The sequence below is a fragment of the Lynx rufus genome, unplaced genomic scaffold (assembly GCF_022079265.1).
Source record: "Lynx rufus isolate CCGP_SWC_20201006 ecotype Redwood Valley unplaced genomic scaffold, mLynRuf1.p SCAF_10, whole genome shotgun sequence".
NCBI lineage: Eukaryota > Metazoa > Chordata > Mammalia > Carnivora > Felidae > Lynx > Lynx rufus.
The window spans coordinates 62,623,493-62,644,949 of NW_025814824.1; positions in this window are offsets into that span (position 1 = coordinate 62,623,493).

A 21,457-nucleotide genomic window follows, 5' to 3' on the forward strand; every position below is an offset into this window, starting at 1 on the left:
CACTCAGGCCAGACTGTTCTCTCTGCCACCAATCTGCAGCCTCTCAGAAGCAATGTTGAATTAAGATCATGTTAAATACGACTTTGTAGTATCCAGTGTTATCTAAAAAAAAATATTTTTTAAACTTTGAGTGTTTTCACCTGTCTACAAAATAATATAGATTGGTTTCAATCCACCTATTCAACTAACTTACCTCTTACTAATTCTTCCTTTGGTGTCCTGATGTGATTTTCCACTTTGCTAAACCCCTTTTCCCAGAATTCATCCCACCTGTTCCACACTTAAGACCTACCTGTCCTTCAAGATCAAGTTCAAACCTTAATTCTTCAAGATAAGTTTCTTCAGCTACTCCAGCCTATAATGTTCTCGTTCTCCTTTGGATTCTGTGGCATTGATTTTCTGTACTTCTAATTTTCCCTTTACATCATGTTTACCTCTCACTTTTCCTGTCACCCTCCAAAAAGAATGTAAATATTCTGAATCTTGGGTCTGAATCTTATATACATAGCAAGGGCCTAATAAATATTTGCTGGTGGTTATGATCATAAAAATTTTACTGTAAATGTCTATCATGCATGCTGCCAGTGGAGTGGAGCTGTCCTTTAATAAATTCTCCATTGACTGAAAAGTAAGAACTGACCTACAAAGCATAGTATCAGGGTCTTTCACAGGCTTGCTCCAACCTACTTTTCCAGCACTTTCCATTGCTGCTTCTCCAACACATCTCTTGATCTTTGTCATGATTTTCCCCTGCATTTTAGCATATACAAAGCTGAATCTCTTCCAATAGTCCCTGAATGATCCTACCCCTCACCTGTGACCAATGCCAGAAATCCAAAATGATTCCACATCCCTAACTCTCATTCACTCTTCACCTCCAATCAGGGACTACAGGTAGATTCTAGAGTCTATCAACTTAATATCTCTCATAGCTATGCCTTCCTCTCAATTATTGTATCAGTGCTTTAGTTCAGATCTTCATCACTAATTGGGAGCAGTCCATGTAAGGGGAGACCTCAGAGCAAAAACAGTGATGGATTTCAGAGTGTAAGACCTGGAGCCACTGGTAATTATTCTGGTGCAGTAGAGATCTGAGGTCTCCGTATATGGCATCCATACACACACACACACAATTATATATGAGGTATATATATATATATATATATATATATATATGAAGTATATGATGAACATGATATTTCAAGCCAATGAAGAAAAAGATGATGTAATAATGCTGGGATGATTGGCTATGGATTTGAAAAGCAAAGTTTTATTTATATCCCAACCTAACATCTAAATACTTTTGTATAATTTTTTAGTGTTTATTTATTTTTGAGACAGAGAGAAACAGAGTGCAAGCAAGAGAGGGGTAGAGAGAGAGGGACACACAGAATCCAAAGCAGGCTCCAGGATCTGAGCTGTCAGCAGAGGACCCAATGCAGGGCCTGAACCCACAAACTATGAGATCCTGACCTGAGCCAAAGTCAGACGCTTAACCAACTGAGCCACCCAGGTGCCCCTAAATATTTTTTTTTAAAACCTTAAAAGAAAATATCTTGAGCATGTAGAAGGCCTTTACAAGAAAATAACTAAAACTGAAATCCATAAGGAAAAGATTGACCATTAGGTTTTATTAAAATTTCAAGCTTTGAGGGCCGCCTGGGTGGCTTAGTCGGTTAAGTGGCCAACTTTGGGTTGGGTCATGATCTCATGGTTTGTTGAATTTGAGCCACACATTGGGCTCTCTGCTGCCAGCACAGAGCTTGCTTTGGATCCTTTGCCCCTCCCCTGTTCGTGCTCTCTCTCTCAAAAATAAACAAACATTAAAATTTCAAGCTTTGATATAGTAAAAAGATATCATGACAGATAAAAGACAAGCAAGATTATTTCAGCACACACACACACACACACACACACACACACTCACTCTAACCAAAAAATGGGCTTGAAAAAGAAATTCAAATGATCATTAACCCTATGAAACATTGTCCTTCTTACTAGTAATTAGGAAAATGCCATGTAAAATAATGAGATAGCATTTTTAGTTTCCATGCAGACTAAGATTGTTTTTAATTGGTTACACTTGGTATTAACAAGAAGTGGAGAAAAAAATCACTCAGATACTTTGTTAAAGGAAGTGTAAACTTGTGTAGATTTGGGGGAGGGAAAGTGGATGGTAGTCAGCAAAATTTTAAGTGCCCGCGTGCCTTAGATCAGAGTTCCAAATCTAGAAATCTATGGAACAGTATATTCACACACATGCACAAAGAGGTATAAACAAGGATGTTTAGCAAAAGCAAAACATTGTAAAAAAAAACCTAAATGATTATCATTAAAGGAATAGTAAGGGCACATTAGAGAATGTATATGCAATATATTCCATATATACTGTACTTATGTATAATATGTTATGTTTTATAGAATATTATGAATCCATTAAAAAGGAAATAATACTATAGTTTTATATATGTTAATGGGTAGATCAAGGTATATTACTAGGTGAAAAATCAATGTGTGGAACAACATTGATATATGATCATTATATATCATACGATTATAATGATTCCTTTTGTTTTAACTTTTTAAAAAATCTATATAAATGACATATGTTAATAAACATAATTTTTTGGGAAGAGTCACATGCTATCACATTGTTTGTTCTTTTCTGGAGTGTTCATTTTCTAGCCATGAATATTTATTTCTTTCATTATTTTAAAAATGTCAATAGATGGGAAGTGAGATTATGGGCTCCTCTTTATTTTTCTCTGAATTTGAAAAGAAAATAACAGATGTTATTTTATTTATTTTTTATTTTTTTATTAAGTTTATTTATTTATTTTGAGAGACAGAGAGAGAAAGGAGCAGAGAGAGAGAGGGAGAGAGAGAATCTCAAGTAGGCTCCATGCTGTCAGCACAGAGCCTGAGGTAGGACTCAATCCCACGAACCATGAGATCATGGCCTGAGCTGAAATCAAGAGTTGGATGCTAAACTGACTGATCCTTCCAGGTACCCCAACAAAACTTATTTTAAAATAACATTTAAAGGAAGAAAAACTTCATAATAAAAAATAAATCTGATAGTTGTATGCAAAGATCCCTATGACTTATCACTTGAGAAGAGAAAGCTATACAGCAAATGTATTATAAGATCCTCTTTATTAATTAAAAACAAACACACACACTGAACTAAATACTTGTATAATACAGATATACAGAAGGATATAGATACAGATATAGATGTACACTGATGCACCAAGCTGGTTAACAGGGATGATTAGGGACACCTGGCTGGCTCAGTTGGTGGAGCATGTGACTCTTGACCTTGGGGTTGTGAGTTGGAGCCCCATGTTTGGCATGGAGATTGCTTGAAAATAAATAAATAGCTAAATAAACAAATTTTAAAATTTTTAAAGAGGAAAAATAGGGATGATTCACGGAGAGAGAAGTGATACTGTGGTGAGCGATGAGGGACTTCAAATGCATACACTTTATACTTCTGTACTGTAGTTTTTTAAGTTTTTCTTATTTATTACAGCTTTACAGATTTATTATTGTACCTAGGGCTTTCTAAGAACTCAAGACTTTATTCAGTTCTAGAAAACTATCAGCTGCTCTCTCTTTACCATGCTTCCCTCTATTCTCTTCTGGAACTCCGATATATCTATATCCTGTCCTGTCAATTCCTCATAGATTTAGATCTAGATAGATTTTATTTATTTAAAAAAATTTTTTTTATGTTTATTTATTTTTGACAGAGAGAGAGAGAGACAGAGCATGAGGAGGGGAGGGGCAGAGAGCAAGGGAGACAGAATCTGAAACAGGCTCCAGGCTCTGAGCTGTCAGCACAGAGCCCAACATGGGGCTCGAACTCACAGACCGCGAGATCATGACCTGAGCTGAAGTCGGACACTCAACCGACTGAGCCACCCAGGCGCCCTAGATCTAGATAGATTTTAAAATAGCTTTATTTACATATAATTCCCATAACGCACATAATCATTCATCTACTGTGAAATATATTTTGCAATGTCTCAAACTATCCTCCATGTTTGTTAACTGCTTTTTCATATTTTCAAAATAATCTTTTCATCTCTGTGGTGCTCCTAGATGAATTCATCAGCGCTATTTCTCAAATTGTTTTTTTTTTTAAATAGTATTCATTCTAGGCTTTATCTTGTTTGCTGAGATTTTTGTTTCACTGCAGTTTTCCTTTTCAGCAGTAGTGTTTCATGATTTTGTTCTCTTCTGGATGTCCTTCATTTACTTCTTTGAGAATTATAAACTTTTTTCTTTGTCATCTGTTTCCTCAGGAGTACATTTTCCATTTGTACTTTTTTCTTTAGTTTATTTATTTAAGTAATCTCTGCCCCCAGTGTGGGGCTTGAACTCATGACCCTGAGATCAAGAGTCACATGCTCAATCAATTGAACCAGCCACCCTGCCATTTGTACTTTGAACTTTAGTTTGCAAGCTCTTAATGTGGATTTTTTTTTTTTTTTGAGAGAGAGAGAAGGGCAGAGAGACAGGAAGAGAGAGGCAGAGAGAAACAAAGAGAGAGAAAGGGACAGAATCCCAAGCAGGCTCCCTGCTGTCAGCACAGAGCCCAATGTTGTGGGGCTAATCCCATGAACCCAGAGATCTTGACCTGGGCCAAAACCAAGAGTCAGGCATTTAATGGACTGAGCCACCCAGGCACTCCTTGTGGGATGTTTCTTTTTGTTGTTTCCTATCGTCTGGTCCCACCCCCTCCATGTCTGGTCATTTTGCAGTGTGCTCAAATGACTGACCAGGAAGGATACTCTGTCAACAGATAGCATCCAATCCCTGGTTCATCGATCGCACATTTGATTCAGCCTCAGAAACAACAGCCAATCTAGAACTGGTCCCCATTTCCCTCTGACAGTCCTTGAAACCTTCAGTGGGAACTACAACCTTACAAAAATGCTGCTTTCCTTCCTGTAATAGAGGGTCATTCTTGTTTCCTCTGGGACGTGTCTCCCTACTCCCCTACCCTGCCTGGCTGGAAAGATCGATATTCTGAATATCATCTGCAGTTAATGAGGCTTCAACAACATAGTACAGCTTTCTGTAGCACAATCTCAGTTGATTTTTTTATACTTAGGTGATGGGCTTCTTGAGGTAAAGCCTCACAGAAGATTTCTGAATGACCTACTAAACTCATGAAAATGTGCTCAACAAATTAAAATCATAATGTAAGACACCTGTATACTCTAACTTGGATTTAAATAAAATTTAAAAAAATATTTAAAAACTATAAACAAACAAAAAACATACTCACAAAATGGCTACAATTTAAAAGACTAGGAAATCAAAGTATTGGTATGGGTGTGGGGTAATGGGAGAGAATATGAAAGAGAATAACCACTTTAGAAAACTGTTTCCTAGTGTAAGGGCCTAAGGCAGGCTGCCTCAAAATGTGCCACTTTAACATGTTGATTATGTTAAATAAAAGTTACTTAAGAGACAGCTGTGCAAGGACATTCAGACCCTCCTCTGTCCCCCTGAAATCAGGAAATCAGTCTCCTCTGTGAAAGCTACCCTCCCTGGAGTAGGAGGTAAAGCAATATCCTTATCACCAGAGATGGGAAATTTAGAGCCAGGAAGGCTGTATCAACAATGCTTGTTTCTTTTTAAGTAATTGTAGCTCCCAAAGCTAGGTTTTCTTTGTCCTGTCAATTCTTCATAGGTTTATTGTCTCTTTGTCTAAAGAGTATAAAAACTGCCTGACTCGGTCATTTCTTTACGTTTCAATTTCATTATTGGGCCTCTGTGCTCACCAAATAAAACTGTGGCTTTTTTCTCCTGTTAATCTGTTTCATGCAAATTTAATTCTTCGTCTCGCTAGAAGACCTTGAGGGGTGGAGGAAGAAATTTTTCTTCCTTCCATTAGTTTCTTACAGTAAAATGTCCACCATAATAAAGCAATTTCCATGATAGAAGAATTCTGCTTCTAGGCATGTACCCAGAAGAAACGAGTGCACATGTCCAAAAAAAATTGTACAGGAATATTCATAGCAGTTTTATTCATAGAAGCCCAAAATGGAAACAACACAGCTGTCCATCAAAGGAAGAATAAATAAAGAATGGAATACCGTAGTATATCGCACAGCCGTATAGAGGAATGATATTAGTAAACACTGTGTGATTCCATTTATAAGAAGTTCAAGAACAGGGGCACCTGGGTGGCTCAGTTGGTTAAGCAACCATTCTTGATTTCAGCTCAGGCCTTGATCTCAGGGCTGTGAGTTCAAGCCCCGCACTGGGCTCCATGCTGAGTGTGAAGCCTACTTAAAAAAAACCAAAAACCAAAAAAACAGTGGTTGTAATGTGCCAGGGGAAGGGCATGGGGGCTGTAGGGCATGGGATGAGGAGACATGAAGGAATTTTCTGAGGAGAAGGAAATTTCTTTATCTTGACCTAGACAATGGTCACACAAGTATACATGTTTGTCGAAATTCATAAAGCTTTACACAAAACTTGTCCATCTTTTTTTTTTTAATGCTTATTTATTTATTTTTGAGACAGAGAGAGCTCAAGCACAAGCAGGGGAAGGCTACAGGGAGACAGAGAGAGAGAATCTCAAGCAGGATCCACACTGCCAGTGCAGAGCCAGACTTGGGGTTCCATCACACGAACCATGAGATCATGACCTGAACCGAAATCAAGAGTTGGATGCTTGACCAACTGAGCCACCAGGTGCCCCTAAACTTACCCATCTTAAAAAAAAATTTTTTTTAATGTTTATTTATTTTTGACAGAGAGGGAGAGACAGACAGAGCATGAGCAGGGGAGAGGCAGAGAGAGAGGGGGACACAGAATTTGAAGCAGGCTCCAGGCTCTGAGCTGTCAGCACAGAGCCTGATGCGGGGCCCAAACTCACGAACTGTGAGATCATGACCACAGCGGAAGTCGGACGCTCAACTGACTGAACCACCTGATTAACTTGTCCATCTTTTTTTTTTTTTTTTAATTTTTTTTTCAACGTTTTTATTTATTTTTGGGACAGAGAGAGACAGAGCATGAACGGGGGAGGGGCAGAGAGAGAGGGAGACACAGAATCGGAAACAGGCTCCAGGCTCCGAGCCATCAGCCCAGAGCCTGACGCGGGGCTCGAACTCACGGACCGCGAGATCGTGACCTGGCTGAAGTCGGACGCTTAACCGACTGCGCCACCCAGGCGCCCCAACTTGTCCATCTTTTAATACCGAAGTCATACACCACTAAAGTACTGTTAGGATAAAGAGTTGGAGAATGGACATTTGTATGTTTTCTGAAGAGGAATACAGGACATGTCAATGGGCTCTAAAAGTTGATGGTATTTACTCTTTATTTAATTTTACTCAGAAACTCTTTTATTTCCTTTCCCTGTGTCTATAACTAGTACTCATTTCACCTGGTTAGTTCCGTTTCCAGAAAGAAAATAGAACTGAGACAAGGAGAGAGAAGAAAAAGTTGTACATGATGTACTATGATAAAGATAGAAATAGATTTAATTACTTAATGAAAAGGCTCTAATAGAATTAACTAAATTGTAGGTAGTGACAAATACAGGGAAAGAAGTATTTCTCCAGAGAGAAGGAGGGATATCTTGAAGGAAGTCTTTAGAGAGAAAAGGTGAGCCCAGAGCACTAATTAGCTGTATATGACCTCAGGGAAGTCACTTAGTCTCTCTAGGGATGCTTCCATTTTACAGATTTTCTTGCATTTTAAATGATAGGATTGAACTGAGCTCAGAGCATCATGTTATTAAAGTACAATATAATAATTAATGTTCCTGAGTCATCCAGAAAAGGTTAATTTCTATTCTCTGTATTTTGTTTCATTAGGTAAAGTATGTAACACATTGATTCGTAACAAAAAATTACTATTGACATATTGAATGTCTACATTACTGTGCCAAGTAATGTCCTAGGTAATACACTTTCATTGTCTTATTTAACTTCCATTTTAATTAATTAGCAATTTTTATAATTTGTATGATTGGATCAAATAAAATGTTTTAAAATAACATTTATATATATTTTTCCATTGTAAAAATAATATAGCATTTTTGCCAAAAGCAAGGAAAACATAGAAAATTATAACAAAAAAATAATCCTGTCACTTCAGAATTGACTGTCACCATTTTGGAGCATTAATATGTTGAATCTTTTGTATATATACACATCTGTTTTTAATTTGTTTTGTTTTATAAAATTAAGATCAAATTCAACATATATTTTGTATCCTTTTTCTTTTTTTAAAAAACGTAATTTTTCAATAAACAAATAGCATTCAATTTCTGTAAATATAACTGATTAGAAAATCCATTGTTGTTGGCTATAAGAAAAGTCTTGACACCAGTGATGTAAATTTTAGTTACACGAAAAATTCCCTGGGGCAATGTCTCAATCGGGGTCCCAGGGGGAAACAGATGGCACACTTCAAGAGAGTAATTTGACGAGTGTTTAACACAAGATCTATTCAGAAAGGAGTGGGTAGGGATTAGGGAAATCACAAGTAATAATGCAGTATGCAACACACTGGGCAAGAGGAGGGAGGAGTGGGCAGTTACTGGAATGTGGAAACAAAGAACACTTGGTGGAGACCCCTGCCTGGTCTAAGCTGTAGTAGGCACTTGGTTAAGGGAACAGACTGCCCGCAGCAATCCTGAAAGAGAGATCAGAGGAATAAATGCCAAAATACCCCACCTGGCTCTGAACGCCTGTCTGTGCTCCCCGCTCAGATTGTTTTCCCCAGTCATAAACCAGAGGGCCAGGGAGTCTTTGGTGTGGTCCTTACAGGTTGGCCTCCTTAGATAACAAAGCATGGTAGAAAAGGTGGAGAATGTATCTGGAGGGGTAAATGGAAATCTCTCTGTAATGGCCTGGTCTGTGAGTCAGAGAAATTTTCTGTTCAAAAAAAATTTTTGGGGGGGGTGCCTGGGTGGCTCAGTTGGTTGGGCGACCGACTTCGGCTCAGGTCATGATCTCACAGTTTGTGAGTTTGAGCCCCGCGTCGGACTCTGTGCTGACAGCTCGGAGCCTGGAGCCTGCTTTGGATTCTGTGTCTCCCTCTCTCTACCCCTCCCCTGCTCACACTCTGTGTCTCTCTGTCTCTCAGTAATAAATAAATGTTTAAAAAATAATAATAATAATAAATTAAAAAAATTTTTAATGTTTGTTTATTTCTGAGAGAGAGACATAGACAGAGCGTGGAGAGAGAGGGAGACAGAGAATCCAAAGCAGGCCCCAGGCTCTGTGCTGTCAGTACAGAGCCGGACGCTGGGCTCAGACTCATGAGCCGTGAGATCATGACCTGAGCTGAAGTCAGATGCTTAACCCACCGAACCACCCAAGCACCCCAAGAGAAGTTTTCTCTTAAGAAGTTATGTTGAATCTGAGATCTAAAGGATGTGTAGGTGTTAAGAATGTGATGAGTCCAAAGAAGACATTCAAATGGCAAATGGGTATATGGAAAGGTGCTCAACATCACTAATCATCAGGGAAATGCAAATTGAAACCATAATGGGAAGTCACCTCACACCTGTTAGGATAGCTGTTATCAAGACAAAAGGTAACATGTCGGCAAGGATGTGGAGAAAAAGGAATTCTTATACTATGTTGATGGGAATGTAAATTGGTATAGCCATCATGGAAAACAATATGGAGGTTCCTCAAAAAATTAACAATAAAACTACTATATGATCTAACAACGCCACTTCTGGATATATATTCAAAGGAAATAAAATCAGTATCTCAAAGAGATATATGCATTCCCACATTCATTGCAATATTATTGACTGTAGCCAAGACATGGAAAAAACCTACATGTTGCTGGTGGATGAATGGATAAAGAAAATGTGTATATATATACCTCATATACAAGTAAATGAAATATATGATAATAGGTAATAATGTGTAATATGTAATAAAAGATAAATGTGACAGAGATATAAATATATATAAAATATGAGATATATATTTCTCATAATAAATATAAACATTTATTTCTCATAATAAATATAAAAATAAATACTTTTCAGTCATAAAAAGAAGAAAATCTTTTCATGTGCAACAACATAGGTGAAGGTGCTATGCTAAGTCAAATAAGCCAGACAGAGAAAGATAAATACTGTATGGAATCACTCATGTGTGGAATCTAGAAAAAAAAGCCAGTTTCATAGAATCAGAGAATAGAATGATGGTCGTGCCAGAGGCTGTGGGGGAAGAGGAAATGGGGAAATGTAGGTCAAAAGGTACAACTTTCAGTTACAAGAAGAATAAGTTCTGAGGATCTAATGTGGAGCAAGCATGGCAACTACACTTAACATGGTATTGTACACTTGAAAGTTACTAAGTAGATCTTAAGTATTCTCACACACACACACACACACACATACACACAAAGAGTGTGTACAAAAGAGTTAACTTTGTGAGGTGATGGATGTGTTATCTTTATCTTGGTAATCATTCCACAATGTATATCAAACCATCATGTTGTACACTTTAAAAGTATACATATTTGTTAATTCTTCAATGAAGTTATAAAACTAAAAAAATTTTTTTAAAGAATGTAATGAATAAGAAAAAGAACATACTAAACAGAAGGAATAGCTTGTACAAAGTTCCTGTGGTAGGAGAGTATGTTTAAGGTATTGGAAGGACAATGGATGAAACAGAAAGACAAAAGGGGAGAACAGAGTCAAAGAGAGTGAAGATTTTGGCAGGAGCACATTGTAGGTTCCATTAAGGATTTGGGTTTTTATCCTTAAAAAATAAAGTAAACCATTGATAGGTATTAGGCATTCAATGACAAATTAGATTTGTGAATTAAGAAAATTCTTCAGGGGAGGGGTACCATGGTGGCTCAGTGAACTGAGCATCTGACTCTTGGTTTAGGCTCAGGTCATGATCTCAGGATGTGGGATTGAGCCCCACAACAGCTGGGAGATGATTGTGGAGCCTGCTTGGGATTCTTTCCCTTCTTCTCCCTCTGCTCCCCCCCCCCCTCAAAATACATAAACATTAGGGAGAAAGAAAGAAAGAAAGAAAGAAAGAAAGAAAGAAAGAAAGAAAGAAAATTCCTCAGGGGAGAATGGATTGTCAGGGAGGCCAAAAATGAAATGGAGGTGGAGATAGCAGTAATCCAGGTGGGAAGTTAGACTAAGGTGGTGATGGTGATGGAGAGACAAAGAAAAGTTTGAGAAATATGGGGGGACATAAAATTGAGAAGACTTTGTAATATACCTGACATGGTGGTGTGGGAGTGGGGACAATTACAAAAATTCTGAGATTTCTTGATTGTAAGACCGGAAAGATGGAAAGCTTTCTGGAACTGGGACATTATAAAATAGTCAATATGGGCCGCTGACTGGTTAGGTAGAGTATGCAACTCTTGATCTCAGATGGTGAGTTTCAGCCCCACATTGAGTGCAGAGCTCACTGAAAAAAAAATTTTTTTAAGTCAATATAAGTAAAAAAAAAAAAAAAGATTTGGCTGCTTTTTTTAATGAGTGAAAGCCTCTATATTCTGGAAAGGAAGGCAGTTTAGGAGCTGAACAATGGGAGCAGAAACTATTTCTACAATTTAGGTTTGTTAATTACTAGGGGAATGTGATAAGCCTGAGGAGGAAGAACTGGAAGGGAGGGCAGAGGGGTGACATGAAGTAGACAGTGAAAAAATAGGAATTTATGCAAAAATGGCTCAAGTTGCTGCAGATTTGAGAAACTAAAACTTTGGACAAAATAGAACTGCAATAAAAATAGTTTTTCACAAAAATACAAATAAGCAAGGGAAATCATATTTTTCTATCCATTATTTATTTTGCTTTCTCCTAGTTAACAGCACAGCATGCTGTTTCCATTCTTTAATTTTTCTTTTTGTCAAAGATAGTGAGCTTCCTGAGGGAGGCGCCTCACTTTCTCAAGTATTTTGAATATGTCAGGCCTGTCTTTACCTACTTACTTTGAACCACAGTGATAATCCTGGGGACCATTGTGAGGATTGTGTGTCTTCTACAAACCCTCTCCAGCTGTTTGCCCCTCCGTTGAGTGCAGGCTTTCCTCATCTTATATTGTGGTGGAGTGTTCTAAGCCCACTAGAGTGTAAGCTTCTAGAAAGCAAGATTGACGTTAAGTGCGGAGTAAGTACAAGTGCCATGGAGAACAGAAGAGAGTGTAATGGAGGCTTTAGAAGCAATCTTGACTACCATCTCCCTCGTAGGTGTGGATATGAACCCTGACTTAGGCCTATATTTCCTCCTACTGCGTTAGATATTGTCATGCATGGGTGTTGGGAGGGAGGGGGGAGGGGGATTTCAAGGAACATCTTTCACATTTCCTAGTCTGTCCCTCTCGCATGTTTTATCTGTCAAATGCCGGAGCCGAGGGAGGACAGTATTCATGCCAGGTGGGCTTCTGCACACAGTAGTCACTAAGACTTATTTCTGGAATAAATGGATGGATGATGAAACTCTTGTGCATGGAAACATCTTGAGGTTCCTTCCCGGGAAGAAGCCCAATCCCCACCATTTATTTCCGCAAGCCCAAAGCCCGGGCCTCTCGCAGTTTACACAGAGGCCCCACCCACCTCCAGGCGTGGCCCCGCACCAAGCGCCCCTCAGCACCTGTCCCTTGCACTTGAGGATGCGCGGAACCTTAGTCAAATTCCAGGCTATAGTGCGCTTGCGTTGGAGGCGCCCCCCCCGCCCCCCCCGGAGGGGGGCGGGGCCTGCGGAACTCAGCCTGCGGTCATAAGGAAAATACGGATAGGATCCGAAAAGGAGTCGGCTCTGGCTCCTCGGAGTTAGTGAAGGTGGGGCCGGGTAGGGGGTGTCGGCGGATACTCAAAGGGAACCTGTTGGAGACTGACCTCAGTTTGCACACGATGCGCCTTTTACCGCTAACTGTAGAAGTCTGTTGATTTTGCCTTTCAGTTAAATTTAATGGTCAAGAGCTCATGCTTTGTGGGTTCCAATCCATTTATGACTTAGTGTGACTGTGGCTTTGGGCAAGTTAATCGCCTGAGACTACCTGGCTCAATCAGGTGAGCATCCTACTTTGGATTTTGGCTCAGGCTGTGATGTCAGTTGGTAGGTTTGAGTCCTGGGTTGGGCTCTGCGCTGAGGGTGCGGAGCCTGCTTGGAATTGTCTGTCTCCCTCTCTCTCTGCCCCTCTCTCTCTCTCAAAAATAAGTAAATAAACATTTAAAAAATAAGATAAAATGGAACCGATAATAGTCATGGACTGCAACAGGCTTTTGTGAAGATTAAATGAGACTGTGTGTAAATTGCTTAGCACTCTGCCTGGCACACAGAAAACCCCCGATAAGTGGTAAGTACTATTATTATCATTATCATTATTAATAGCATAATAGTCATCATATTGTGGTTTTTGTGCCAGGATCTTTTGTTTGCCATTGCTATGCTAGTAATCCTTGGAAAATGTCAGAGTATGTGTGTAGTAACAGGAAATTCAAGACTGGAACATGTTCTGATTTTAAAAAGGAGAAAAAAGTAATCTTGAAAAATGCCATCTAGTAATCTTGACTTTTACTGAGCACCCATACACACCCAGAATGGATCATATCAAAGGTAATTTGTAGGCATTTAGAAAAAGAACTGGTGTTCATTATGCAGCAGTCTGCAGTAAGAATAAATCAATCCAGGTGTGCGTGCGTGGCTCAGTCAAGTAAGCTATCAGCTCAGGTCATGATCTCACATGGAGTCCTGCCCTGTGCCTCTATGCTGACAGTGCAGAGCCTGCTTGGGATTCTCTCTCTCTCTCTCTCTCTCTCTCTCTCTCTCTCTCCCTCTCTCTCTCTCTCTGCCTCTCTCCCAGGTGCAAGCGTGCTCTCTCAGTCTCTCAAAAATAAATAAACATTAAAAAAAAAGAATAAATCAATCCATACTAACCTTTTTGAATGGAGAGTAATCTGATAGCTCAGCAGAAAATCTTTTGTCTTCCTGGGTTTAAGTCATCTGAAAAAAAAGCCTGAGGTGCTACCCCATTGTAAGCTCCTTCCCTGTCAGCAAGTCCCTTTCCATTTGACATCAGTCTTATACAAAAAATGTTTTTTTACTTACATAGGTAATATGTGTATACCTTTATGTTGTAAGAGATTCAAAAAGTGAAAATGAAGCTAAAGCCTCCCAACATCTCCTCCCCATTCCACACCCACCTCCAGTTGTCTTTTATCAGTTTAGTCTACACTTTGTTCAGATATTTTTAAATCTATCTCCACACTTGTATGACTCGTGGCAGTTAGGACTCTATTCAGCCAACTGAATACCCAACAAAAGAAGGCAGTTCACTGGTGTCTTCAGAAAGAAGCTCAGGGGTAGACAGGGCAGAGCCAGCAATGCAGGACAGCACTGTGATATCATCAGGAGCCCAGGCTCTTTCTTTCATTTCCACCATCCACAGCATTTGGCTTTTGTCCTCACAAGCCACAAGGTGATTGCTGCGCCTCTAAGAATGTGTCCACACACTAGGCAGGAAAGGACAAAAGTCATCTTCTTGCGAAGTTTTTTATTTTTATCAGGAAAGGAAGCCTACCAGAACATCTGCCTATAATTCATTGGCCAGAGCTGTATCACATGACCCGTCTATCAACAAGGGAGTCTAGGAAAGTAATTTACCTTGCAAGGATCTGAAGTATAGAATGGCACAGTAAAAGCAAGTTGTGAATATCTTTTAGGTAACCAACTTTTCAGTGTCTGCTACAGAAATATAGAGGCTGATTCTGCTTTTTCCATAAATGAGCTCATAGTGTATATATTTCTTGCAACTAGCTGTTTTTCCTTTGCAATATGAATTAGAGCTTTGCATGGTAGCATATATGAAACTGCCTCGGTCCCTTTAGCTGTGGCCTGATATCCTTGTTTCATTATTCTAAGGCACACATTTTCATTCACATTTTATGATCTTTAAAATTGGTATGCACCTTACAATTGCTGTCAGCTAGGCAGCAATAGTGATGTAGCCGTCATTGCCTGCTGGATATGCTTCAAAACTTGCAGAATGGATGTTAGCAGCCTGGAATATTGATGATTCGGAGTCTAAACATGATTCAGAAGGTTCAGGCTCTGAGAAGAAGATTTAGATGTGTCTTTATTTTGTGAATACTTTCCTTTTAGTGTATGCACAAGGATGATATGAAATTTTGAAAAAATCCATGCCTTAAGTCTTAGTTGGCTTTCTGAATAAGTATGAAAAAAATATGAGTGATAAGTGTGTCATAATTAGGAGCATTTTTCTTAGTGATACATAAAATAATGATGTCTATAATTGATGATGCCTGTAGTCAATGAAATGTGGTGTTCTACACTATGGCTATTCCATAGTTTATTTAATCATTTCCCTATCAATAGATGTTTTTTACTTTTTTTCAAATAATGCTCCAAAAACCCTTGTCTGTACCCTTTTCCCATATGTGCAAGTAGTATTTCTCTAGATGTGCAGAATTTCACAATTAAAAATTCTAATAGTTACTTCCCTCCCCCAAATCCATAACCCCCATCTAATATTGAGAAAAACTGAGGGACATCCTATAAAATACCTAATACTTCCTGAAACTGTGAAAGTCATTCCAAACTAAAGATAGTACAGTGTTTGCATATACCCCCCACACCCAATTTTTCCTATTGTTAACCTTTGATATTAGCATGGGGCCTTTGTCACAATGAATGAACCAGTGTTGATACATCATCATCAATATCATCATCATCATCATCATCATCATCATCATCATCATTATTTGATTATTGATTATTGATTATTATCATTATCATCATTATTTTTTTTAACCCAATCTGTTTTCTATCTTGCAGTCAGCATTCTCCCCACTGTCCAGCCTGAGGTTGGGAAAAGGAACACTGATACATTATTATTAACAAAAGCTTATACTCTATTCAGATTTCCTTTGCCTAATGCCCCCTTTTAGTTCCCGGTTTCATCCACACAGCACATTATATTTAATTGTCATGTCCCCTTCAACTCCTCTTGGCTATGAAAGTTTCTCATATATTCCTTCTTTTAATGACTTGGTCATCAAATTTTTGACCTTGTCCAAATTTTTACATTTTTATTTTACTGAAATTGTAACTGAGAGGATTAATAAAATCAATTCCTTTATGAAAAGTTTCTATTTTCTATTTAATTGGTTAGCTTTTCTGCTATTTGAGTTCTAGTTTATAATTAGCATTTCTAGTAAATTCTGTTTTTGCAAGTCAAAGTTGGCAGATCTGACATCTGCCATGTGCACTTTTAGCCACTGTCAACTTAATTTTGTATTGTGTCCACCAGAAATATTTATTATGAATTGGATAAAATACTGACAGTTTATACTAATTCTTAATTTGTGAGAATATGTAAGGAAACCCTTTCAGGTGTTCCAGAGGAGTAAAATCTCCTTGTCATCTTCTGTAGGTCTATTGCTTTTTTACCTTTGCTTACAGGACCAGCTATTCATATTCGCTGTAGAGTTAAGAGCAAGCTAACTTTTTAGTTGCATCAAAATGGATCACAACATCCTTAGATCACAATGTCCTGGGTGAAAATATGCCCAAGACTAAAATATGTACCAGTTTAAAATTGTGGAGTCAAAATGACTGGGCAAAACCAAACAAAACCAAAATTAAGCAAACAAAAAACCCCACATCAATAGAATGCTTTGTTGTCCTATAAAAAAAAATCATAGTTTATTGAAGTATTCTCCTATTGATGGACCCTTAGGTATTTTCCAAAATTTCCTTCTCCCTTTATCCTTTTCTTTCCTCATCCTTTCCTCCTCTCCTCCTCCTTGTTCTTCTTCCTTTCTGCATCTCTCTCTCTCTCTCTGCCTCTCTCCCTCATGCCTTCCTTTACGTTCCATCATCAAAGCTGCAGTGAACATGCCTCTTGGTAACCACAGGTAAATATTTTTCCAGAAGAGACACCTAGCAGTGGAATTGCTGTGTTAGAAATTGGATAGTGAAAGGAAGACAGGAGTGGCGAATAATGCCAAAACAGCCATCGAGGATGTAAACCAAACTCTTCATTTTTCAGGCACTAAACCTCCCTCCCAAGGTTTCACAGCCTATTAGTGGCAGAGGAGGTCTAGAAATACAAAACAGTGTCAAGCAGTTTTATGAAAAGTAATGCAGGCTTGCCCCAGTGTCTTTGGACAGTTTCAAGGGGTTAGGCCTGACGTAATTGTGACAGCTTGTGGAACAGTGTGTTCAGGCTGCTGTTGCCTCGAGTCTAGTGTTGAGCCTGGATGTAGATGGGATGAAGGACAGACGAGCACCTGTGAGGACAAATTCGGGTCTACAAAGAACATTGGAATCTGCCTCTTGACCCAGCTGACATCTTGACTGAAACCATCTGACAGACCTGGAAGAACTGTTCAGCTAAGCTGCTTCCTGCCCCACTGAAACTGTGAGATAATAAATGTTTGTTGGCTTCCGCCTCTAAATTTTGGAGTGATTTGTTACACAGCAATAAATAACTAATACACCTAGGTACCAACAACATGTTCCCCAAAACCACTTCAATGTTAACGTCAAATTACTATGGCACCAGCAATTTTAGTGGCCAGCAGCTTGTGAATCCAGCCACTTTAAAATAGACAAGGTGGGGCACCTGGGTGGCTCATACAGTTAAGTACCCTACTTCAGCTCAGGCCATGTTCTCATGGTTCGTGGGTTCAAGACCTAGATTGGGCTTTGTGCAGACAGCTCAGAGTCTGGAACCTGCTTCAGATTCTGTGTCTCCCTCTCTCTCTGCCCTAGCCCTCTCTCTCTCTCTGTCTCTCAAAAATAAATAAACATTAAAGTAAATAAATAAATAAATAAATAAATAAATAAATAAAATAGGGCGGGGGAGGGAGTCGGTGCCTGGGTGGCTCAGACAATTAAGTGTCCAACTTTGGCTCAGGTCATAGTCTTGTGGGTTGTGAGTTTGAGCCCCACATCAGGCTCTGTGCTGACAGCTCAGAGCCTGGAGCCTGCTTTGGATTCTGTTTCTCTTTCTCTCTCTCTCTCTCTGCCCCTCCCCTGCTCGGTCTCTTTCTTTCTCAAAAATAAACAAACATTAAAAAAATTTTTTTAACAAATAAAGTAAAATAGATAAGGTGGGTCTCAGGGAAAGGTAGAGGGCAGTGTTCAACTCAGGTTGAACTCCCTGAGTCCTGGAAGTTTCAGGCAGCCTGGATTTCACGTTGGCCTCTCCCCCCATCACTTTCTGATCTGACACTCCTCTAGATTGTTCCATCAACACTGGTTTTTGTTCTTAACAGCTTCACCTGTAGCCTCTTGTTCAGCGCTCCATGCTCTGTGCCCCTCATTCCTTCCCTCGACAGATAGGTCCTGTAAACTGAGGCATTTTTGTTGATCTCAGTGCCCACGTCTTATGAAAGATATTTGGATATATGTGGCCATTGAAGAATAATAGCCTACCTTTCTCTAACTTAGGCAAGGAGATGTTCAGATAGAATATTAACTCAATGCCCTCAGTGGTAAGATCCTAGGAGGAATCCCTGAGGCTTCCTAAAAACTATCTTCCTGCTTATCTGTGCTTAATATTGTATTTAAAGAGAAATGTGCCAAGAGACAGATGGACCAACAGTCAGGGATTGCCTGATAGTATAGTTGCACCTTAGTAGGATCACTACAGATAGGTCTTCCACTATGTGATAATAGCTTGTATTATATGGGAACTACTTAAGTGATTTTTATATACAAACCTCAGTCCTCTTAACAATTCTGTGATGTACGTATGCTGCTTTATAAAATCACTCACCATCTTAGAGTAACTAATATTCTCCAGAAAAGTCTCAAGTTCAAAAATCTGTGTTTATTATTGTCATTAGCTTTCAAAATGCTTCAGAAGTTTTGATATTTTAGCATCAGAACTATATCTCCTAGATTACCTCTACCATCAGAGAATGGATTGCAAATACTCTTAGTACAACTTATCCTGATATTTGGCTCAGAAAGTATGATTTTAGTGCATCTATCCACCCATGCCCATATCCAGTGAATACCCCCACTCCCAGTGTCCGTTGTGCTGGGTGGTTATTTTTGTACTGGATGATACCTCCCTTATATCCCACAACTGCCGATTGAGTCAGAAATGGACTTCTAGTCCCAAACTAGTCAATTCATAAGCTGCCAGCTTGTGTCCTGGCGTGAAATGATAAGCTAGACCAATCACATTTTTTGTGTGGGTAAATATGAACCAAGAGACAAGGAGGAGGTTTCTACCCTAGGCCAAGGTACCCATGATGGTCAAGTGCAGGTAAGTAAGCAGAAGGAACAGGCTGGGAGATAGGGGAGTACATGGACAGAGGGAGACAAAGGCAGGCCAAGACAAAGAGAGGGGACTGAGAGACAAGAAGAAAAAGTCAGAGAGGCAGAGACAGAAAGATACACCTCAAATAAGAGAGAGAAATGTTCCTATTGGCTCTTAGGTGCCTGTGAGGCCCTGCTCAACTTGGGTTCTTGTCTTCCAATTCACCCGTAATTCAATAAACATCTTTTTCTTTAGCAAATTTGAATGAATCTACTCCTTACCCCCCAAAGAGCCAGATGAAAGAAGTCTCTAATGTCTATACTTCATTAGATTTTAGGAAGACTGGATCTGGCCGGTCAAAATCAAAACAGGCACATGGATAAATGAAATACCAGTGCATTAATTTTCAAAGAGAACTGTACTTTCTCAGAACTCTAGAGTGTTCAGTTTAGATGATCCGTCTACTTTTCCTCCTGTAAGGAAACTTGTGTAGAAACCAACTCCTATGTCGACTGCTTGGTGAGACTGGACCTGAGTGTAGAGGAGACCATTTGCAGAGTTGTTCTCCACGTGCTGTCAGAGCGCAGTGCATCGTGTGCCTCCAGCATGGGGATGGACCATCTGAGGCAAGCCCCATGGTCTTGGGGAAGAGACGAGTCACCTGGATGTGTTCTTTCTGTAGGACTTCCTTTTACTAGATATGTGGACCCTACCCTTCTGTTAACATTTTCTACAGAGAAGTTATAACAGCTGTATTATTATTATTAACATTTTTTTAATGTTTATTTTTGAGAGAGAGAGAGAGCACGAGCGAGCAGGGGAGGGGCAGAGAGAGAGAGAGGGAGTCACAGAATCCAAAGCAGGCTCCAGGCTCTGCACTGTCAGCACAGAGCCCCATGTGGGGCTTGAACTCATGAACCGAAGTCTGACGCTTAACAGACTGAGCCACCCAGGCACCCCAATAACAGCTTTATTATTAATAATGAAATAACAGCTAACATTGATTAAGTATTTTCTATGAAACTTGCATTGTGCTAAGCCCTTTAGAGACAGATACAGTACTGAGTCATCAAACAATCTTGTTAAGTGGGTATTGCTACTCTACTTTCCAGAGAAGTTTCAGACAGATTAAAGAAGTTTGTTCAAGGGAAAGGAACATGAAGAGAAACTCAGGACACGGAGAGAACTGGGAGGGCAGTGACCACATTACAGGTCTGAGTAGATTCCCTGGTCATGTTTGTTTTGGAGAACGTTTGCTCTCTTGATTCGAGGAGGAGACACATGATTAAATATGAGTTTTCTGGGGCACCTGGGTGGCTCAGTTGGTTAAGTGTCCAACTTCGGCTCAGGTCATGATCTCACGGCTCTGTGCTGACAGCTCGGAGCCTGGAGCCTGCTTCAAATTCTGTGTCTCTGTCTCTCTTTGTCCCTACCCCACTCACGCTCTCTCTCTCTCTTAAAAATAAACAAACATTCAAAAATATTTTTTAATTTAAATATGAGTTTTCTGTGTTTCCTTAACAGCATTTCAGCATGTGACTCATGTCAATCATCATTACTTTAAATAAACAAAAATAACAATAATGATACTGGTCATTTACTGAAGTCAAGTAGGTTAATCTACCCTGCCAAGTTAGGTATTATTATTCCTACCTTAGAAATGAGAAAACTGAGATTCAAGGAGTTTAACTTAGTTCACAAAGATATAGGCAGTAAAGTCAGGATTCAAACCCAGAATCTATCTGTTAAATCCACCGTTTTTCCCATTCTGTGCCATCTGTCAATCACATTTCTAATCCCAGTTGACACTCTTATTTTCACACCCCAGTTGTTTTCTCTGGACCATATCCCTCTTTAAGAAGGAAATATTCATGGATGTCTAATGTGGCACTGGGGTGGAAAACTATAGTAGAAATGGTATCTTGCCTTGGGTTCCAGGGACGTGATTGTCATAAAGTTTGTTTATCAAAAGCAACTCCCTCAGGCTGGTCTTAGTTTCCAGGTTCTCTGGAAAATTTCAAAGCCACTTGGATACTAGACAAATTATTGTTATGATAATAAACAAGAAGCAGTAAAACTCTTATAATATCTTCATTTTTACTGGCGCTTTTGATCCTGGGAAATCCTAGGTATGTATATCTCAAAGAATTGAAAACGGGCACCCAGTCAAATACAATTACAGG